This window comes from Xyrauchen texanus, chromosome 3 (genome assembly GCF_025860055.1).
Source record: "Xyrauchen texanus isolate HMW12.3.18 chromosome 3, RBS_HiC_50CHRs, whole genome shotgun sequence".
NCBI classification, from domain to species: domain Eukaryota; kingdom Metazoa; phylum Chordata; class Actinopteri; order Cypriniformes; family Catostomidae; genus Xyrauchen; species Xyrauchen texanus.
In genome coordinates this window covers 36655912-36679930 of record NC_068278.1, presented here as the reverse complement: position 1 = coordinate 36679930, position 24019 = coordinate 36655912, and the positions used below count along the sequence as shown (strand labels likewise).

The 24019-nt window shown below is 39.5% G+C and overlaps 1 long non-coding RNA gene across 6 annotated transcripts; it reads right to left on the bottom strand.

The window, feature by feature from the left end:
• Positions 1 to 879: 879 nt before the first annotated feature.
• On the bottom strand, positions 880 to 23657 carry LOC127630382 (uncharacterized). 6 transcript variants are annotated; one of them, XR_007968853.1, is made up of 7 exons: positions 23606 to 23657; positions 5287 to 5385; positions 3041 to 5168; positions 2665 to 2742; positions 2299 to 2514; positions 1974 to 2133; positions 880 to 1887 (listed from the first exon to the last, which is right to left on the bottom strand). It is a non-coding gene; the product is annotated as an uncharacterized LOC127630382 (long non-coding RNA). The 6 variants fall into 6 exon arrangements; XR_007968851.1 differs by having other exon boundaries at positions 3041 to 5385; XR_007968858.1 differs by lacking the exon at positions 5287 to 5385 and having other exon boundaries at positions 3041 to 3914; positions 23606 to 23651.
• Between the last annotated feature and the right edge of the window lie 362 nt (positions 23658 to 24019).

Sequence of the window (24019 nt, the reverse complement as noted above, 5' to 3'; positions counted from 1 at the left end):
AGTTCCGATTAGACTGACGTAGATTCACTTTGGGTTCCTGTATTCTTGGTCCTTGGGAGAGATTTCGTGCTGTTTTCATTTTGAGGTTTATCTTTGTGCATCCAGGTGAAGTCTGTCTGGCATTCTGTGGTCTTCACAGATTTCTTGACAACAGAAGCATATGTTTTACTCAGTGTAAAAGAAGGGACCCTGTCTACCATTTTCCTTGCCTCAGGGTAGCTGATCTTTGTGCATATGATTCTCTGTATTTCCTTCTTCTTGATCCATGTAGGATATTCTTTTGATGCAGCTGAATGGTCTCCCGTACAATCACAGCATTTTGGTGATTTTTGACAGCTCTCCATGTTGTGGTTTTCACCACACTTGCAACAGATGCTTTTATTTTTGCAACTGTTTGACCCATGTCCATATTTTTTACATTTAAACATCGTAATGGATTGGACAAAAAAGAAATCCACTGTGACACTCAGATATCCGGGGGGAAGAGGCTTATTAAAAGTGAGGATGTATGTACCAGTTTTGATAACTCGGTCCTCTCTTTTGATTATTATTCTTTTAACATTTACTACTCCTTGGGGTTTGAGCTCACAGGTAATTTCATCTTCATCTACATCATCCAATTCTTTGGTGTGAATCACTCCTTTGCTGTAATGTTGGATGAGGTAATGCCTTTATTTGAACTCCTGAGAGAATTGTGGCTTGTAGTAAATTCTCTGCATTTGCCTTTTTTTACAGGATTCCATTAGAATTTGTCCAGATCTTAACTTTTTCACTTCTTTCACTGTTCATGCTATTCCTGTGATACCCTTGTGTATAGCAAATGGAGAAAGTTTAGTGATTGGCAAATTCCCCAGATAGCAATAAGTCGGCGGGCCGCTGGCGGTGCGCGGGCGGCAGTAGAAGCGGCAGAATGGCGATATCGCAAACACGTTTGACGGCGCACGTTTGACAAGCTATATTTAACAATAGAATAACAGTTAAGCACTGTGAAGGAATGAAAGTAGAATTTTTGGTACTAGTTAATGTGCAATATCAAATATCAGGCATGAAATAGGATTTACAAACTATAATAGAATCGTTAAGCACTGACGGAATGAAATAAGCCAATACTAAAGTCACGGTAAGTAGAATATTTGATACCAGATAATGTGCAAATATCAAGTATTAGATGTATAATCTAGGATTTACAAGCTATATTTAAAAATAGAATAGTTAAGCACTGTAACAATGAAATAAGCAGCAAATTGTATATGAAATAATGGAGATCTTTGGTATCAAGGAATGTGCAGGATAACAGGTATAATATACATTTTGACATTCAACTTACACATGACAACAAGTGGGAATAAATATAATTAACAGCAGAATATCTGGCTGTAGAGAACACAGCCAATCAGAACGTCTGGAGAGGTTGGGGTCTGCGTGGCGGGCTAAGAATCACCGGTTTTCCCCGACCTCCAGAATGAGGCAGTGCAAATTGGCATATCTTCAGTGATTCCTCGTGCGCCTGTATAAAAGGACAAACCATCCCATATTCATCCAAGGAGCTGCCCTCAAAGCAGGGTCACGAGAAAAAAAAAAAAAAAAAAAGAGCAATTTCCACAGTGAACAGTGTGGATTGGGTGAGTGTAGTCTGACACTTTTAGCAGGCTTTTTTTAGGGGTCTTGATGTTACTGACTGCAGGATAAAGAAAGGGTTCCAGTTGTCAGTGATGCTGGAGTGTCAGTAGTCAGCCTAGGTTTAAGGTGTCGGCTGTGGGTCCCTCTCAGCTGTGCGGCGCCTTTTTCCACCTTCATGTTCAGATGCTCCTTTCAGGTAACGCGTAACGTTAACCTGGATCGCCTCATCAGTGGCATCCTGGGTTGCCGGGTTCTACCGGATGGCTCCTGTAGAAAATAATGATCTGTCATTCCATTTGAATGGCATAAGGTCATACACATCTACTTAAATATAAAAAAAATATCCAACTTACTTTGAACAATGGTCTTCAGGAACATGTCTCTAAAACATGCTTTATCCACTACACCAGTCCAGGTTGTATTGATGTAAAGGTGATTAGAGAAGATACTCTGAAGCATTCACCACACGGTTGTCTTTAGGTCCCTCCCACATTTGATTGCCAAAAACCGAAGCTGAAAATACAAAAAAAACATGTTACAAATTACATTTCTCTGAAGCTTCTCATAAATTTAAAATGTGACAGGCTGTGGATTCAGACTGTAGAATATGCAGTGTACAATCTTAATTTTACTTTTTAGATTACCCTGTGGCGTTATAAACGAAATCGGCACACTTACAAATCGTTGCTGGAGCTCTTTATCCTGCCTCAAACTGTTGTCAAGCAACGGCAAATCTTCCTGGGTGTCTAGGGGGGAGTAACGGATCCCCTGGCAGGGATAACTCTCCAACAGACACATTGGCACTGAAATGTTGCAGCATAGCATTTTGTTGTCCATGCTACGCACAACATCGCCAAACTCCAAGACGTCGCAGCATTAGGGTTTGATCTGCACCTACAGGGGTTCCCAGAATAAAAGAATAAAGTAGTCAGTCCTGGTCCTTCAACTACTAAACTATGACATTTATATCTAGGTCTACTACATGTACAGGTGGCCCCAGTGGGAATTAAACCAACAACCACAGGTGTTGTTTGCAAGTTGTACCTGATTGCCCAGTGCGAGCAAATGTCTTCAACATTGGCCCAACTTGCTTCACCTGCTCTTGAAGTGAGCCGCTGTCACCTGGGAAGTAACAATATATTGATTAGCAATACACTAAATATAATAGTAATATAATATAACCACAATTATCATACCAGTAACTTTCCCTGTAATTTCTATCCACAGTATGTTATGCATGGCATACAAGTTCATAATGAAGAACCCTTATGGTAACATCAATTTCATTTTTTTTTCTTTGAAGCAGAATATTTGTTTGTAAAAGGGGAGGAAAAAGAAAATAATGAAATATTGGTATACAGATTTTGGTTGATATATCATACTGTACAGTGAAATTTGCTATTGTTATATCCCTACTCACCTGAAGGACGGATAGGTCAGGCAAATCTCCAGTCAGGCCTTTGTAGAGAGTGTGCTCCTTTAATAACATAAAACTTTCATGAGTGGGAAGTTGCATATCCACAGGTATTTCAAATCAAACATGCAACATATTGTAATAAATCTACAATATTCAGCCTTTACCTTACACCCTCGGTTGTTGCTCTACACTTTCATTATATTAAATACTTATTTATATAGCTTGCTCACTGTATAATCATGATAGCCTAATACTTATAACACAAGATTGCATCTTAAACGAATGACTGAGTTGAAAACTTGAATAAGAACGCATTTTACCCGGAGGGGACTAGCTAGGGAAACTTACCTGCCTACAATAACTGTTTTCATTTGATTTGAGTTACATTAAACATGAATAACCTTAGCCGAGTCCCCAGGAACATCGGGCTATTAAAGTAACAAGCCTATAACTGTGGTCTTATCATTTCTAGCTTCACCATACACTCAAACTGTGAGGTTTATCTGCTTTCCTCGTGGACCTGTAGCACAATGCCCTGACAGTGACTTCACCTGTGCCCTGATCTTTATTAGAAACTGAGAGGAGAGCAAGTTAATATAATTTATATTACAATTATCACAAAAGTTAACAAACAGTCTGCTTTAAAACTAAGAAAAAACAAGCTTCTATACTAACCTTACATTAAAAATGAACACGTGGCGAACTAGCTTAGCCGCTATCTGCCGGCACACCACATTAGATTAAAATACTTACCCTTATAGTTGTGCAGATAACTCGATATGTAGAGTTTAAAGCCCTTGTCCCTCTTGCTTGTCGGAGCAGGGGACCAGGCATCAACAATGCGATGAACATCGCTGACGCGTATTTTCAGAAGATTCTGGAGACATCGAGTAAAAACAGACATTTTGGGCGACGCTCAAGTAAACCGGAAACAGATATGGCGACAGCGGAACTTCACAGTTCAGTCTTTGTAATGTGTTTTAACAATACATTTTTAACATTTATAATGCGTTTAGATTTATTTTTATTGCCTTTACAGGGACTTTAACGCTTTCTTAAACATTTGTACAGGTCATAATTGCAAAACCTGTAGACATAAACGAAATTTCTGCGCAACTGTGAAACCAGAGGATAATTCCGCTTTTTCATTGAGTTTATCCTTCACGTCAAAACAGGGATTTTCATGTTTATGATAGATATCACTATGGTTGCAAATTAATAAAAAAAATTACAGTATACCCGAGATTTTGGCCATGTTGCAGATGTCTTTCACTGTTCACTGATAGTCAGGCATTCGTGAAAAGTCTAACTTCATCAATTTATTCTGCTAAATTGTTCATACCATGAATTAAGTATCTATTTTAAAACCTAATCAGAATCATAAAGATATTTATTGCCAAGTAAGTTTTACAAAAGGAATTATTTTTGGTTTATTGGTGCATGTCTCAAATGCGCAGCAATCAAAGAAATGTAAACAATTTTCAAATGCATAAAATAATTCAGTATATTTTACATATATTACTGTATAATCGCTTCAGAGTTTCAAAGTAATTTAAATGTCATTTCCTAAACCTTACCTTATCATGGAATCAAGAGTCAAGACTTAGAAACCCTGATGGCTTTGGAGCAAAAAATAATAATAGCCAACATGGCTGGTCGATTTTGAGAGTAGAAATCCTTGTATTTCAAAGCGGCTTGCCGCCAGCCGCCCGCGGTCGATCAGCCCGAGGCAACCGCCAGCTTTTCGCGGGCGGCATCTCGCAAGAAATGGGAGTGACGAATTCGGCGGCAAATGTTTCATCCCCGCCAGTGGGACGCACCTATAGCCGACAGCTTAGGGACTGCGGCAAAAAGAAGCCGTGCGGATATTTTTTGCTATCTGGGTGGTTCTCTCTTTAAAATCAAAGGCAATCATTTTAATAATTGTTTTATGAAAACTAAAATCCAGAATTCCACAAAATCAGAATCAGCTTGTAAATCTAGATCTTTAAGCATGAACTGATTGTCAGAGACAGTGAAGGGGTGGAGCCTCCATACACTTTTTGCCTCTGTAGGCTGACTTCACTTCTGCATCATACACTGGGAATCACTTGTATGGGATCACAGTAGCACAGAAAAGTCCAGAGTATGTCTGAAATAAGCAGAGAAGTTGTCGGATTACAGCATCACAGTCAAAATTATACATGTAATCCAGCAAATATTCAATTTATCAAGACTGTGTAAATTATTTGAATGGGATGAGCATTCACTTTTCATGAAATGTGTAAATCCACCTCCTTAGTGTCAAGCACAATAACGATGACTTTGCCACCATCTTTGATCTTGATTGTTCCTTTGACATACAACTCCTTGGGAAAAATCACATAGCAGGCAGTCTTAGCATCAAAGGGCTTGCTCTGAGCCTCAGTTCTCTTCTTTTCAGGCTTATGGAGGTAAATGGCAGGGTTGCAATAACGGCCAACTCTGTAAGCTACAATTTATTAGCTGAAAGTTATTCTTGAAAATTATCAGTTTTTATTTAATTTTATTATAATTGAACATTTAAAAAAAATTCTCCATAGGAACTCCTAACAGCCTAGTGTAACAACAATTTGAATAATCTGCATTATTATATAATTGATATGATAACAAATTTGACAAGAAAGCAACATCCCAGATAGATCTGTTGAATATATATATATATATATATAACTCAGCAAAAAAGAAATGTGCCTTTTCCATGACACTGTATTTTAAAGATAATTTTGTAAAAGTCCAAAACACTTTACAGATCTTTATAGTAAAAAGAGATTCCATGCTTGTTCAATGAACCATAAGCAATTAATGAACATGTACCTGTGGAATGGTTGTTAAGACACTAACAGCTTACAGGTGGTGGGCAATTAAGGTCACAGTTTTAAAAACTTAGGACACTTAAGAGACCTTTCTACTGACCCAGGGTCCCTGCTCATCTGCATGAAAGTGCCTTAGGCATGCTTCAGGGAGGCATGAGGACTGCAGATGTGGCCAGTGCAATAAATTCCATACTGTGAGATTCCTAAGACAGCGCTACAGGGAGACATGAAGGACAGCTAATCGTCCTTGAAGTGGTAGACCACGTGTAACAACACCTTCACAGGATTGGTACATCTGAATATCACACCTGCGAGACAGGAACAGGATGGCAACAACAACTGCCTGAGTAGACCAGGAATGCACAATCCCTCCATCAGTGCTCAGACTGTCCGCAATAGGCTGAGAGAGGCTGGACTGAGGGCTTGTAGGCCTGTTGTAAGGCAGGTCCTTACCAGACATCACTGGCAACAATGTCGCCTTTGGGCACAAACCCACCTTTGCTGGACCAGACAGGACTGGCAAAAAGTGCTCTTCACTGTCGAGTCACGGTTTTGTCTCACCAGGGGTGATGGTCGGACTCTCATTTATCGTCAAAGGAATGAGTGTTACACCGAGGCCTGTACTCTGGAGCAGGATCCATTTGGAGGTGGAGGGTCCACCATGGTCTGGGGCCGTGTGTCACAGCATCATCGGACTGAGCTTGTTGTCATTGCAGGCAAACTCAATGCTGTGTATTACAGGGAAGACTCCTCCCTCATTTGGTACCCTTCCTGCAGGCTCATCCTGACATGACCCTCCAGCATGACAATGCCACCAGCCATACTGCTCGTTCTGTGTGTGATTTCCTGCAAGACAGGAACGTCAGTGTTCTGCCATGGCCAGCAAAGAGCCCAGACCTCAATCCCATTGAGCATGTCTGAGACCTGTTGGATCAGAGGGTGAGTGCTATGGCCATTCCCACCAGAAATGTCTGGGAACTTGCAAGTGTCTTGGTGGAAGAGTGGGGTAACATCTCACAGAAAGAACTGGCAAATCTGGTGCAGTCCATGAGGAGTGTATGTATATATATATATATATATATATATATATATATATATATATATATATTATATATATAAATTAGTTTAATCTTTTTAACAGCAACAAGGAATAATACTGTAATGACAATTTTTACATCTCCATCTCCTTTCTGCAATATTCCACATTCTTCCACTCAAACTAATATGAGTTTTATGGGGTTGGGGTTTGTAAGTGTCTTGAGATTCAGAGCTATATGTTCACTCTTTGGTGGTCAAAGGCTGCTAGCCATACTACATAAAACACAGGGAACATTTTGAATGCCATTATCTAATTTGATACCGATAGTGGCCATCAATCAGTGACAAACATTTTGGAATGATAAGAGTAATGGAGCTGAATATTTTTTCCAGGATTAGGCTAGATGAGTGAAAGTGCTGGACTGATACATCAAATTAGAAATCTAGGCCCCTCGGTTAAATGAAAGGCAATTAACATTTGCAATGATGACAACTGAATGAACCTCACATCAAGCTTAATGATTGACAATTTTTTTCCACAGCAAAAATAGGCCAGGATTTGCCTGTATGCTACATTCATCTCAGTACTATTGTTCTACTAAAAACAGTGCTTCAAAGAGTAAGCATAAGCCTGCAATGTGAGAGAAACATCATGATTACTGTCGTAACCTCCGTTCCCTGAGGGAGGGAACGAGATATTGTGTCGAATGAAGTTACACAGTGGGTCTTCCTTGGGAGCCTTGCATACCTCTGAACTTGATAAAAGGCCAATGTGAAATTGGCAGGCAGAATTTGCATGACCCGCCCCCGGACATACGGGTATAAAGGGAAGCGGGCATGCGTCTGTCAGTCAGAATTTGCTCTGAGGAGCCGAGAAATAAGGCGTGGCCATTTACAGCGGCAGGAGGGACACAACGTCTCGTTCCCTCCCTCAGAGAACCATGACGTTCCTCTTCGGTCAGAAGGGGTCCCATTCAAAAGCATCACGCACTAGTCCGTGTTATGTGAACTGATGAGACTGGTGCAAGCAGGCTGCTGCATACTAGAGACAACTGTGTCGGCTGCACGTAGCCCTCCCCAAAAGAGATGTCATATACAAACCTTAGGTTCCTGGTACCCCTGAGGGGGGAACAGGTGCTACTGACTAACAGGTGAGCAAGCCCGGCAGCCGCGGCCCTTTCTCTCTCTATGTCTCTCGCATAGGATGTGAAGCAGCTGGGGGTATCTTAGCGCTATGAAAGCGTCGGGGAATGGTAATGGTCTGCACTTATATAGGGCTTTTTTCTAACCTCAGAGGTTACCAAAGCGCTTTACACTGTGTCCCAATCACCCATTCACACACACACATTCATACACCAATGGCCAAGGACACTTCGGCATGTGGAGTCATGTGGGCTGGGATTCGAACCACCAACCCTGCGATTAGCAGCTGACCCTCTCTTCCACCTGAGCCACAGCCGCCCAAGGCAGTCTGGGAAGGCAGTCTTTCCCAGTCCAATTCTTTCAGGGGGAAAAGACCCTGCGGAGGCCACATACTGCAGCACGTAGCTCAGGCACGTAGCCTAATCACGGCCTCAGGATAACGTGAGTATTTGCTGGACCGAACTCCAGGCAGGTTTTGCTGACAGAGAAAGCTTGCAGGTTCCCAACCCCCTTGACTGCCTGGGTCGCCCATCTCAGGGGTGCCTAGGAGCTTCATGGGTCCTAGAGGGGGTCCTGAAGACAGGGGCGTACACCGCCTGCAGGGAGCTCGATGCTGGGTCTGAGAGCTGGGCCCTTTTGAAGCAGAGCTGCCTGGTTTAGTCGCAGGGGTGCGCCCTTGGTGGCAGACGGGGCGCGGGCTGCGTTTAGGTGGCGGCGCAGCAATGTGAGTTATAGCTTCCATCTGCCTCTTCACTGCCGAAAACTGCTTGGCGAAGTCGTCGACGGTGTCTCCGAAAAGGCAGAACTGGGAGACGGGCCGCTGAGAAAGCGTACCTTGTCAATGTCGCGCATCTCGACCAATTCAGCCACAAATGGCGTTCCTGAACCACGAGAGTGGCCATCGCCCACCCGAGTGCTTGTACTCTGACCCGCAAAGCTCAAAGAGTGAGGTTGGATTCAGGGCGCAGTTCCTGCAGCACACCAGGATCGGGAATACCCAGGTGCAGATCTTTAATTGCCTTGGCTTGGTGAACTTGCAGGAGAGAAACGGTATGCAGGGCAGAGGCGGTCTGTCCAGTGGCACTGTAGGCTTCGCAGTCAGTGACAACGTTTTCCTACAGGCCTTGGAGGGGAATTCCAGGCGGTCCCACCAGTTGGTGGTGTTCTCGGGACACAAGTGGATCGTAACCACCTTGCCCACCTGAGGGACCTCCGTGTATCCGTGGACCGCCCCCACTGTCCAAGGTAGTGAGAGCGGACGAGCGAGGAGGTCGGTTCCGGGCAGAAAAGTTGGCCTCCACGAACTTGTTGGCTCGTTATGCACTTCTGGGAAGAAAGTTACCTATTGCATGGCTTTGAGTGTCACCCTGGCCCGAGGAACTGATCAAAGGGTTGGAGGTTTCCAGTGGGCGGCCCGGGAAAGCATAGCGGACATCTGTGCGTCAGGCTCAGACTGGGTAAGCAGACCAGAAGATGGCAGCCCAGACGAGTCATCAGATGCCGCTGTGACGCTCACTGATGCAGCGGCGAAATCGTCATCCAATTCCGGGTGCTCGAATGAGAAAGCCTGTTGGCCACGAGGCGAGCTGCACTCATCCCGAGCTTGGACGGAAGCAAGCAAACGTGCCGGGGTGGCTGGTGGTTCATGGGGTTTTACCCGTTGAAACCGAGCCCGTGGTCATCCCCGAATCGCCTTCAGTGCCAGCCGGGTCGTCCTCAATCCCAAAGGAAGAAGGAACAATGTGGGGGGCGTTCTCTCGTGAGAAAAGAAATCCGTGACCGCAATGTTGCCATGGCTATGTTGTCGCACTGAGAACATGAACCATTCATGAAACGCTGCCTGCGTGTGTTCGCAGCCCAGGCACATGAGACAGCTTTTTATCACCGTAAGAAGTGGAGAGAAATCGACCGCATCCAGGAACTACATATAGGCGTAAAAAAGTATTTAAAAAGACACTTCCTGAAAAGTACATTCAACGCCTGCTGTGTATTGCTCTTTTATGAGTGGAAACTCTTTTAGAGGAAATAAACTCTTTTTAGGAGGAGAAACACTCTTTCAGGCAATGAAAGCGCTGTCGAAGCCCCCAGGGGAGTGGACTGCACAGCGTGCATAGAGGAGAAATCTGCTGGAATGAGCCATAGATCCAACAGCAGTGCTTATCGCCAGTAGAGGTGAGTGGAACAGTGGTGAACTCAGCTTTGGTATTGCACAACCACTTGGCTCCGAAGAAAAAATCTGTCTGACATTTGCTCCTCCGCTCCCCTTTATTCCCATATGTCTGGGGGCGGGGCATGCAAATTCTGTCTGCCAACTTGACATTGGCCTTTTCTCAAGTTCAGAGGTACGCGAGGCTCTCAGAGGAGACCCCTTGTATCTCTACAATCAACACAACGTTGAGTGAGTGACAGAAGGGGAACTCCAAAATGTTATTATATAAACAACTTTTCAGTGTACAGCTTCAGTTTGTGTGTGTGTGTGTGTGAGTGCACGCATCTCAGACTCTCTCTCACAGTCTTCTTTACTGTTCTTTGGTGGTTGGCAAACAAGCAATTGGTGCATTTTCCGCCACCTACTGGTATGGAGTGTGGAGCATTGATGTTATGGTATATAAAATATAAATAAATAAACATATTCTTAAATCCTGTTTTTCAAATTTATGTCCTTCAAATATATTAGTAAAATGTATATACTCTTCTGTCCTTATTTAGCTTATTTAGGCTTTTCACTGAAAGCTGAGATATATCTATAGATTTCATTGCTTCTATAAGCTGTGATCTTTCATTCTTATATGCCAAACATTTTATTAGGACTTGTTCAGCTGTTTCAGGGAGACCACATCTTACGCAATAACCAGATTCATGTTTGCCAATACTTAAATGTGATTGATTTAATGAGGAATGCCCAATACTGAGTCAAGATATTATAGGATCTTCTCTTCTGTTTCCATAACTATTCCTCTCAACTCCAACAGCCCTTTGGATATTAAATAAATGATGCCCCTTTATCTCTCAATCCCATTGACCTTGCCACAATCTATTTACAGCTGTTTTGATTATTCCTTTTACTTCCATTTTGCTCAATGATACACTTAAGTCTATATGATGAGGTCTTACAGCTTGTTTAGCTATCTGATTAACTTCCACATTTCCTTCTACCCCCACATGAGCAGGTACACACACTGTAAAAAGAATCCTGTTGTTTTTACATAAAAATAAAAAATAAAAACTGGCAGCTGTGGTTGCCAGAATAATTATGTACAAAATACAGTAAAAATGTACTTTGATAATATGTTAGACATAGGTTTGTATTACTCTAGATCTTTATTAAGATTGCAGAATTGTTAAACTTGACAAAATGAAATCATTGACGATTACAATGTGGAATATTCAGGGTATTAATTCATCCAGTTTTGGTAACAAAACCCAAAACTTAGATTTTAAGAAAAACATATCAAACATGGACATAATCATACTACAGGAAACTTGAGCAGAACTGATAAAGTCACTCTTTGTCCCTCAGGATACTGTGAAACATCTCTGTCCTCTAGAAAGCACGAAAGAATCACACGTGGGAGAGATTCAGGGGGCATCATAATCTGGCACAAACAAGAAATTGATAATTACATCCAAACAATTAAAAAAGAAGAATCACACATCTGGCTCAAAATCAACAAGCACCTTCTCCAAACATCAAAAGACATGTTCTTATGTGCTCTTTATATTCCTCCCCCTGAATCTCCCTACTATAATGAGAACATCTTTGAATCTCTCCAGAGTCAAGTCAACCACTTCCAGGCCCAGGGAAGTGTGTTGATCTGTGGGGATCTAAATGCCAGAACAGGATCCCTACCCGACTACACTACAGAAAATGGGAATAACCATATTTTTGGACAAAACTTCCCACAAAACACCGTAAATTTCCCAAGGTTTAATTCCGATGCCCAAGTGAATAAAAACGGGAAGCTTCTGATTGAGCTCTGTCAAAGCCTCGGTCTGTACCTCGTCAATGGCAGGGTGAGAGGGGATTCTCTATGGAGGTACACCTACAGTTCATTTCATGGTTGCTCAACAGTAGATTACATGATCACAGATTTAGATCTATTCTCTTTCAGAGCATTCACGGTCAGACCACTAACACCCCTATCAGATCACACCCAAATTACTGTGTATCTAAAAAGGACAAAACATTTGAACATAACTTCACAGCCCAGTAAGCTGTTCAACATCAGAAAGAAATACAGATGGGCGCAAAACAGCACAGAAAAATATGTGACAGCAATGGACCACCCAAAAGTATGCTCACTTATAAACGACTTCCTGTGCAGAGTTTATCCTCATGATGGAGATGGTGTAAATCTGGCCGTGGAGAACATCAATTATATATTTGATTATTTGGCAACTATATCTAACCTCAAATCCTCCAAGAAATACCATAAAACCAAACAAGAGAATGAAAAATGGTTTGCTTTAGACTGTAAAACAATGAGGAAAAAATTAAGACAATTATCAAATGAAAAACACAGAAAACCAAATGATGCAGATCTGCGCCATCAATATTGTGAGGAACTTAAACAGTATAAAAATACACTCAGAACAAAGAGAGAACAGTGCACGCAAAATCAGCTCAAAACTATTGAAGAATCGATACATTCAAACAGTTTCTGGGACAATTGGAATTTTCTGAATAAAAAACATCATGAACAAACAGCCATACAAAATGGAGACATCTGGAAAAATCACTTTGAACAACTTTATAGTGAAATAAAAATGAACCCAGAACAAACTCAAATATATGAAAAAATGATCAATATGGAACATACAAGTGGTAAATACCAAAACCTATTAGACTACCCCATCACAGAAAATGAACTGATTGACAAAATCCAGGCCCTAAAAATCAAAAAAGCAAACGGACCAGATGGCATCCTCAGTGAAATGCTGAAGAACACACAGCACACATTAAGATTGGCCTTACTGAAACTGTTCAACTTGGTTCTGAGTGTTGGTCATTTCCCTGACAGCAGTAATCTGGGGAAGATGTTCTGCAGCATCATCAACACAAGACTCGTTCACTTCCTTACAGAGCACAATGTCCTGAGCAAAAGTCAGATTGGATTCTTACCAAATTTTAGAACATCAGACCATATCTTCACCCTACATACCCTGACTGACAAATACATCAACCAAAACAAAACAAAAATATTTGCTTGCTTCGTAGATTTCCAGAAGGCCTTTGATTCAATTTGGCACCAAGGACTTCTGTCTAAACTTTCAGAAATTGGTGTAGGGGGCAAAACATACAACATCATAAAAACGATGTATTCAAACAATCAGTGTGCTATTAAAATTGTCAATAAACAAACAGAGTTCTTCACTCAAGGGCGGGGTGTGAGACAGGGCTGCCCACTATCACCGACCCTCTTCAATATTTACATTAATGAATTGGCGAAACTCCTAGAACAATCCGCAGCTCCTGGCCTCACACTACATGACTCCAGTATAAAGTTCCTGCTGTATGCAGATGATCTGGTCCTGCTGTCTCCAACAGAAGAGGGTCTACAGCAGAACCTGGACCTCCTGCATCAGTTCTGTCAGACCTGGGCCCTGACCATTAACCCAACTAAAACCAAAGTAATAACGTTCCAGAAAAGACCCAGATGTCAGGGAAAGAGACACAATTTCACCCTTGGTACGACCAAAATTGATCATACCACAAACTACACTTACCTCGGGCTGAAATTCAGTGCAAACGGAAACCTCAACTTGGCCGTGAATGAACTGAAAGCGAAAGCAAGAAGGGCCTTCTACGCCATTAAAAAATCTATCCAATTTGAAATACCAATCAGAATCTGGCTCAAAATATTCCAGTCAGTCATTGAACCTATTGCACTATATGGCAGTGAAGTTTGGGGTCCTCTCCTAAATCACCAATTTGACAAATGGGACAAAAATCCGATTGAAGCCCTGCATACAGAGTTCTGTAATAGTGTCCTGAGAGTACAGAGGAACACACCGAACAATGCATGCAGGGCAGAATTAGGCCAATACCCTCTATTAATCCACATTGAGAAACGAGCCATCAAATTTTGGAAACATCTAAAACTGAGTGACCCCAAACTCTTATCATTTTAAAGCCCTTAAAAACCATGAAATGAACACTGAGAAGTGTCCCATCATCCAGCTGGTCCTGAGGCTCCACACACAGACTAACACGACTAACAATAATCAGCCTCAGGACACGGACACCCTCATCCACACAATCCGGCCCAACCAAATGATTAACACACAAAAAGAAAAGTACCGAACTTATTGGAATGAAACAACACAAAAACAAAGTAAACTACAATGTTATTTGACCCTAAACAGAGACTACACGACAGCAGAATACCTGAGTACAGTCAGAGACCACAAACTGAGGAAAAACATGACGAGATACAGACTGAGCGACCACAGCCTGATGATAGAGAAGGGCAGATACAGGCAGAGCTGGATGCCCAGAGAGGGCAGGTTATGCCCGTACTGTAACCAAGGACAAATAGAAACAGAGCTGCACTTCTTAACCACCTGCCCTAATTATAATAACATTCGAAAACACTTCTTTCCCAAATTTGAAATGATTTGTCCCAACTTCAAAAAGAATGATGCACAAGCTCAATATTTACTTGGTGAACAAAGAGACTGCATTTCACTAGCAGCAAAATACATCAATTCCTGCCACAAAAAGAGGGAAGAGTTGACCAAACAGTGATGCGCCCATTTACACACACACTACACACCACACACACACACACACACACACACACACGCTCACTCACACTCACTCACACTCACACACCAATGAAAGTATATACACTGTATATATATATATATATATATATATATATATATATATATATATATATATATATATATATATATATATATTATAATTTTAATTTTAATTTTTTACCACATTTGTTCAATACAGAATTTATTCTACTGTTATTTTTCATGCTCATATAAATGCTTTGGCAATACAATGTACAATTTGTCATGCCAATAAAGCTCATTTGAATTTGAATTTGAAATTGAGAGAGAGAGAGAGAGTGAGTGAGTGAGAGAGTGAGAGTCCCAAATCACACAGACCTGACATTCCATGAAGCTAAATGCTGCAAAGCTGCTGAACTTAGATATTTAGGAGTTTATGCTGTCCCTTATGACTAAAGCTAAAGTAGATACCTTGTAGTGAAGCTGAAGTCAAAAGTCAAAGACTGTTTGTTGGACAGAGAAAAACCATTAACGCTTGATTTACTTGGACTACCACCCTGCTTCCTTATTGCTTATTCCTTCTCCGCTCTACAAACATTTACCTTATTAATCGATGATTTGCATGCTTTGCATTTATTAAATGTCTATCCCTGCCAAACATCTTAACACATTTATACCTTTCTTGCATTTGTCTATTATTATTTGGATGTGTGTGGCAAATGTTAATTTAGAATCCACCTAAATCCCTAGAAATCTGATAACTGATGTTTGCTCTTTGTCTTTATCATACTGCTTCAATTTAACAGAGGGAGTTTTCTTCTATTTAGAGAAACACACCACTTTGGCCTTTTCCACTGACAGCTTAAAACTCACAATTAAAACAATTATTTACCCAGTCCTCTACTTCTTTAATTGTTGTCTGCTTCATTTTCACCACATGTGATATATTTTGTCCTCTTTTCCATAAGGCACTATCACTAGCATATAATGATTTTCCTATTCCTAGATCAACTTTGGCAAATACATAATTTATCATTATACTGGAAAAAAATGGGATTGCAAACACTACCTTGAGGAGTTCCAGTGCCAACATTGTATATCTTAGAAAAGGAGGACCCCACTTTAACTTGAATACCTAAAAAAATCCATTATCCAATTGTACATTTTACCATTAATACCTATTCAATCTAGTTTAATTAAAACCCATCCTTCCTCATCATGTCATATGCCTTCTCTATGTCTAAATACACTCCCACCAGTACTTCTTTATTAGTCTGAGCTTTTCTAATATCTGCTTCTAAACTTAATACTGCATCCATTGTGTTTTTCATTGTGTCCTCTTCTAAATCCACTCTGATGTTGAATTAAAAATAAACTTAATTCTAAAACATACATCAGTCTTAACATAATCATTCACTCCATCAGGGCTGGGGTGAGAAGAGAAATCGGCACATAATTTTACATGGCAATGTAGAAATGCAGTCCATTTTTCTCTATTTCTGATATACTGATCACTTTACATCTTCCACTTTTGCCATTTCTGCTGTCACATCCGTTGGAACCCCTGTAATAACTTCTTTCACTCATTTCTTTTCATCCAACATAGCACACACAAACTTCTGTCCTAGTAATGACTTTAAACCTAACGCCTCTTTTTGTTGTCTGCTGTCCTTACAAAAGACCAACACATTTCTATTTCTTAACATTATTTTGCCTTCAATTTTCCATATTGCATCCTTCAACGCTTTGGTCACAGGTTTCAATACATTTGTACTATATGACAAGAATTTTATCATTACCTTGAATTCCTCCTATTTATTTTTCTCCTGTTGCTTTTCCTTTTCACTATCCGATCCTGAAGACTTTTTCGGCTTTCTACTATTGTACTTTTACTATTAACACTATTCACTCTTTTTCCCCTGCCACAACATTCATTCTCCATTTCCTGCTCACTTCCCATCATCAATGCTCCAGTCACAAACTAGTGCCACAAACTCTCCCGGTCTGGCGTTCCGATGGCCTTTTAAAGCCCGTCTCCACCGTCTGTGGAGATGGGCTCTTACCGCTTCCTCTCTCCCCACTGACAGACATACAGTAACTACGTCCCCCTCCACACCCATATTTTTGCTTTTTTTTAAAGGAATGGAGGGCCATGTCAAAAAATTTTTTTTTGGTAATAAATATTATGACACATGCTGTTGATTGAGCTTAACTTGTATTGAACACAGAATATTCGTTAAACTTATATCATACAAGAAAAGAAGTTGTTGGTCTTGTGTTTTTTTTTTTTTTGTCTTTTTGGTAGTTGGTAGGACATTTGTCTTTCATGCATATTGAGGGTTTGCTGTTGTTTGGAGTTTCTGATGAATTATTGCAGAATGTAAATACCAGTCATTGTTGTGAAAGGTCATCACTTTAGACCATGCTTGGTCTCATTCAACAGTTAATAATATTTTTTATTTGCATTGAGATCAAAGAAGGTGTCCGAGCATCCTTATTGGTTAGTATTTTGTTTATTGCCTCCATCACAACTAGGTACCATGCATGATTATTAGCAACTTTACTAAAAATATCCTGCCCAGTGGTGCATATGGTTAGCAATGGAATTAGAATTTAAATGAAAATTATTTTGACTGGGGAAAAGAAAAGTGCATTGACTTGATGGAAAAAGAATGTGCTAAGTAGGAAAACCACAAAGTGTCCTTAAAAATCAGAGGCTCAAAGTCTCAAAGGAATACCAGTGAGATCCAAAGTACAGTTATATCTTGCTGGCTTTGTAAAACTACTGTAGCTTCATCATTGTGCATCTCTGCTGAAGCTTTCCTGCCTCCGAATGTGAAAAGAATTTCAAGCAAGGCAGAACACAATACTGATAATGGATGAAAATATTGCTTATGATGTATTCAAACTTGGTTGAAACTGCAATGAACAAACTCTTACTACCAAAACAAAAGTGTAAACTTTGAGACTTTACTATCTACAGTAACCAATTTGGTATTTATACCTATAGTGTGACAAAGCATAATAAAACATTTAAAAACAACTTGGTTTGATCATATTGGTTTGTTTTGTTTCCACCCAATTTCTTTAATCTGCATTTGTGTTCTAATTTTAATTTACTGTTTTCTGAAACAACAAAAATAAAAGAAGAAAAAAAAAACCTGACACTGTGTTTTTCACTAGTGTTACTTCCTCAGCGCACTGTATCTAGTGGTTTTAGAGTAACAGGATTGTGGTTTTAAGAGCAATGATCTGTACCCTGCCCCAGCACCACAGACAACAGAGTTATTTATAAACATTTAGTTGGCTCAGAAACAGAAGTATAAAATTACAACTTAAAAAGGAAGCATCAATTCCAGGAGGGGAAAAGGCAAAAAACACAAACATAAGAGAGATCTGCCTAGCAGGAGTAAAACCATAAACTGTTCAAAGAAAAACAACTTAACAACAGAAATGTACACCAAATCATTGACTGTCCAAAAACAGGAGAAAACAATGTAATACAAACAGAAATGGCTCCCACCTCCCTACAGCTTCTATAGAAAAGTTAAACATGAACAACTGAACAGGGTTTTAAGCTGTGCAACAGGTTTATATGTTGGTTTAAATGTTGGAAAATAAAGGAAACAATAAATAAGCCAAGTATAGGCTACAGCAAGCTTAGACATTGGAGTCACCTAGTATTAAAGTAATAATAACTGTGGAAGCTACAACTAAGCTTTCCAGCTACTCAATCAACAAAGTACTAAATAATACAGTATAGCAAAACACAACAAAACAAAACACAACACCCTGAGCTGGGACAGGACAAAGAACACCTCTCTGGAGAACTCTCTGAAGGAAAGGTTCTCACACTCTGTGAGTTTCCCCTCTGCTTTTAAGCTGCCTCCCTCTTGATTAATGAGCAGCTACCTGCTGGAGAGTGTGTGAGAGGAGCAAAAGAGGAAAAGGGGGAGAAAGCGCAAGAAAATACACCACAGTAACTCAAATCACAATTCTTAAACAATATCCAGAACTAGTGACAGTGACAACTATACACAATAACAACAATACAAATAAATGTAATTGGATTTAACAAGGTACTTGTGAAGTTGTATATTGTGTACAATATTGTACATTTTTTGTTGTGTAAATTGTGGTTAAATATCTGTCAATTCACCACTACATTTGTATTTCCTATTCATGATACCTTGTATTACCTGTGGATTTGTAAGATGGAAGTAAATACTTGTATTTCTTTAAATTCTAGAATGTTTTAGTATTTATGTAGACTCACGATTAACATAGTCTGGAGGGAGGAATCAGCAAAGAATTAGGTTTCATTTGCATGAAATGATACAATGATGATTTGTAATCAGTCAAATTACAGTATGTTGTGAGTCACTGATCAAATAAATTATGGATAGCCTGCCTACTTAAAATATTTATCATTCATTTAATGAACATTTAAAACAGAAACCAGAAGAACAACACCTAAAAACACACACACACTTGGCAAAGATCCAGTTTTTTATGGCCCCCTTCTGATTTGACTGGGTACTGCAGACTGAAATCACATCCTCTATTACTGTTTCTCTCTCGATCTGTCTCCTAGAGGCAATGACATCTGATTCTTCTGTATTAAGTAAACAGATATAAGTAGTGCTTAAATATATCTACTTCTGTTAACAACTGTAAAGTTGAAAATAATGATAAAAGTTTAAAGCATAAAGTTTGTAAGTGTAAGAGAAGGTTAAAGGAATATTTCAGGTTCAATACAATTTAAGCTCAATTGACAGCATTTGTGGAATAATGTTGATCGTTCAACCTTTTCTTTAAAAAAAAAGAAGAAGCAAAAATCGAGGTTTCAGTGAGGCACTTACAATGGAAGTAAATTGGGCCAGTTTTTGAAGAGTTTAAAGGCAGAAATGTGAAGATTATAATTTTATTAAAGCACTTATATTAATTCATCTTCTAAAAATCATATATTATTTGAGCTGTTAAGTTGTTTAAATCATAATTTTTACAGTCGTTTGTTGACATTAAACGTCATGTTTTCACATGTTATTTTGCATAGACTTTTATGTTGAAATTCTTGATTAGTTCCTCGTTCCAGTTTCCTTTTATTTTTGTAGTGCTTTTGTATTTTTTTTTTTTTTTTTATGATTGGTTTCCACTGATTGTTTTCCCCAGGTACATACATAATATAATAACATATAATGCAGAATACAGTTTCATATTATTAATAGAAACATTTATAGCTGTTAATCAAGCATCAGTGTTTAACACATTGGTCTGTCAGACTGAATTAAAGGTCATTGATCATCATTGTTGAAATGTTCCAACACCTGAAATATGAATCATTTTGATAATATTACACTAGGAAAATACCTGATAAAACTTAAAATAAGTGGCCAGAATGTACTTGCTGTCTTATATTTCTTGCGATCTTGTAAATGTTCTCAGTGTGGGGGCTTACTGTCCAAGACTTTGAAAACCCCTGCGATATGACATATGTAATGCATACATTTTAGGTAGGGCTGGGCGATATGGCCAAAAACACTTATCACAATAGTTTTTTCATATCATTCGATATCAATATTTATCACGATATGTACTGTACAGTTCATATCATTAATGGAGGCAGAACTGCATTCCACATGTTTGGTAGACCTCAAGAATGAATTAAACATAACTTGTTTGTTTACAAGTAAATTCCAGTGTAAGCTATCTTTAAAGTACACTCAGTTTAGGATGTAATCCTACATAAGGTGTGTGACCTCTTTTTGATAAAATTTAGCTAATGTCATTATCTTCAGCTGATGTTTGACTCCACTGAGGTGGGTTGGTCGGCCCCTTTCTGCACCGTTCACGGCCAGTGTCCTGAAAAAAATATGCTACCTTTCAGGATGTGCTACCAAAACTATATTTGCATAGTTTTAGGGTTGGGCTTTGGGTTAGGGCTTATGCAGCATCACACCATATCACGCTATCTGATAGTTATGGTAGTAGCACATCCTGATAGGTATTATCTGCCTGACAAGATGTGCTAGTGCTACCTAGTTTTTAACACATTTCATGCTGTTGTTGTACATAACAACTGCCATGCCTCCTGACATGTGTTACCCATGTTTTAATTTTACATAATGCTGTTTTTACTGCTGGAAGCACATCCTGAGCAGTTAGATCAGATTTTTAGAACACTGACCCACTGGGAAAAGTCCTGGTTCTCCCTATGGCAAGTGCATCCCTGAATGTAAATAATCGTTGAGAATGTGTTCTTCCTGAAATTTCTGCTTCTAATGGCACAACCAAATGTAAGCAGAAATGACATGGCAGGTGCCGTCGTGTTTAGTGGGACTCTTATAACATTTCGGGCTTTACGCTTAAAACATCATCAAATTCTATGTAAAGGGCCCGATCGATCATGACAAATGGGGATATGGGAAACATCCATCCATCCATCCATCCATCGTCAACCGCTTATCCTGTGTACAGGGTCGCGGGGGGCTGGAGCCTATCCCAGCTAACATTGGGCGAGAAATGGGAAACAAATGCAATAAAATCATACAAATGAAACACAAATTATTCCTTTAAGATATTAAGGTTAAAAGACTCCAGGGCTCGACGCTAACATTTGTGTGTAGATGCGCTCATGCTCCTAAGATATTTTTTTAGGAGCACAGTGAAAAATGTAGGAGCACAGTCGGAGATTAATATTAGAAATTAATTGTCACGGGCACTTGGAGCTCAAAGCACAAGCAGAGCGCATGGACACGAGTGGTTTTGTGGCGGCTCTCGCGAACACCGGGATTGAGTAGTGCTTGTTTCAGACGAGGAAGCATATTTAGCGCATATAAAGCACCAAACGAATATAATTACATTTGCAGGAATAGCGCAGCAGTAACCAACATATTAACTCCCACTTCAGTTAGGCCTACACATTCGGGACTGGACATAATGGTTTGACCTTATGACGCACATATAAAATACCCCACGCTCTTATTTCAAAATGCCTGTTTTCGTACACGCTGTTGTGTAATTATTTTTCTATCTAAAACTTGTAACTTTAGTATCTAAAACTAATAGCTTGTCGGCCGTCTTTGATCATTGCACCGACCGATTTCGATATGTTTTCCAAATCTATGCACAAGCGCCGTTTTAAGTCATCGTAATTTACCGAATTTAAAAACATTGGCGGATAATTAATACGGTGACTGTCCGTCATATTGACAGATAAAACAAGCAAGGAAGTCCGCTTAAACCATCTTTAACTCTTTCCCCGCCAAACACGGAATTTTCCGTGTTTTATGAAAAAACGCTTCCCCGCCAAACACGGAATTTTCCGGGTTTCCGTGTTTTAGGTGTTATACGGTAAGGAAGACCCCTCCGCATGTTTTGAAAGAGTACGCAACTCTTTGATCAAAGAAACAGACTGCGATCGTCTCAAACATGAAGAAGTGGTGTATTGAGAAGCTCAAAATATCAGACATAAACATGCCTTTTTATCAGCTTTTTGTCTGAAATGTAGTTTTTTGACAAAACCGACCTCTGTTCAAGTCGCAATAAAAAAAGAACAAATGAAGATAAAATAAAATCGTTTTTTTTTTGCCTAAAAGCAGAGGCTCAGATCTTTATTGTGATATATAGCATCTTCATATATTCATGGAAGAAAATATTCTGCGGGCCATTAAAGTTTAGCGAAAATCGTCAAAAACCCTGGCGGTGTCTGGCAACTTTTTTTTAAAAACGCTGGCGGGGAAAGAGTTAAATGGTATATCTGCCTATGTGCATTTCATAGGTGAGGAAAAAGAGAGGGAGGAATAGAGAGCGTGCCAGCACGCGCTTTGGCGAATAAGGAGCTGAATTCAGCCTCGTCTGTCTCAGCTAAATTAGAGTGAGAAAACAGCACTTTTGCTGCAAAATAACTAGTATAAAAACACTTTAAAAGTGTTTTGTTATATAATGTTACATGCATACGTGAGTATTTGTTCTGTTGGTACTATACAAGATCAAAATTAAGGTGTCAAATGTCAGTCACACCAGTGCACCCAAATAATTGTCCATGGTCCCACGCATTTTCACTCGTCAAACCCTGGGCTCGAGTAATTTTTTTAACATTCTCCAGTCCTTTGTGTGGAGGAGTGTCTAACTCGAGTCATTATTTGTGAGCTCTTTTGAATGTACAAATCAAGTTGTATGTTACTATTTCCATGTTTACTGTTTCATAAATTGTTTCATGTTTCAAAACCCAATATAATACTTTTTTTTTTTTTTTTTTACTTTTTGCTTAAGATATTTCATATAAAAAAGAAGATATTTTTCTTCAATCAGTGTCAGTAAACAGCAGTTTGATGTGAAGCTTCCTTACCACATAGATAATATGGGGCATGATGTCGCAAAAGGTCACCATTTGCTATATTAACTGTATCTTTTTCCTGTGTAGTGGAAATAACCTTTTTGTTGCCGAGACTTAGGTATGTCGTATGTGTCTAACAGAAATTAACTACCCTGAAAAATATTTACTGGAGTAAAAAGTGTAATATCTTTCCTCTGTCTCCCCATATAATTTTCAATATTTACAGCAAAATATTTTTTAATAATATTTTTTTCTTGTAAATGCAATACTAATGCAATGGTTACAATTAGACTACAATCATCACATTCATTACATGCAAAAGTTGACAAAACATTATTGAAGAAATTAAAGCATTAAGCTCTTTACCGCATTCAAAGCTATTTCCTTAAATCTTGTGGCAGAACAGTTCTTAACATGCACAAAACTTGCTTGGCATCCTATTTGCACCTTCTTGTAAATGTTGCTAACCTTAGGGCCATAATCTGCTGCGACTTTCCTGTGCCCTGTAGCTCAGTCTTGTACGAGCCAAACAGTCAACAGAAACATACACTATTTATATACAAGCTATCTGGCCAGTATCTCTTACGGGATCTCCATGTAAAATGCATGTGATGCAAGTGCCCCAAAAGGGTGGGAGGGTGGAGTGAATTCTTGTTGATTTATTATCAATAGTACTACAACCATAAAATAGTTTTGACCAATAGATAGGACAAATTTTGCACAGATGTGTGCACTGAAGAACTGCATATGTATATTTGTGAAGGTAGAGCCCTTGTTAACAATGTGACCACTATTTTGAATATTGCCAAATATCTGTAGTGATTACAGCCCTACCTGAAACAAACAAACCAAAAAAACTTTGCAATTGTTTTGATTGAGACT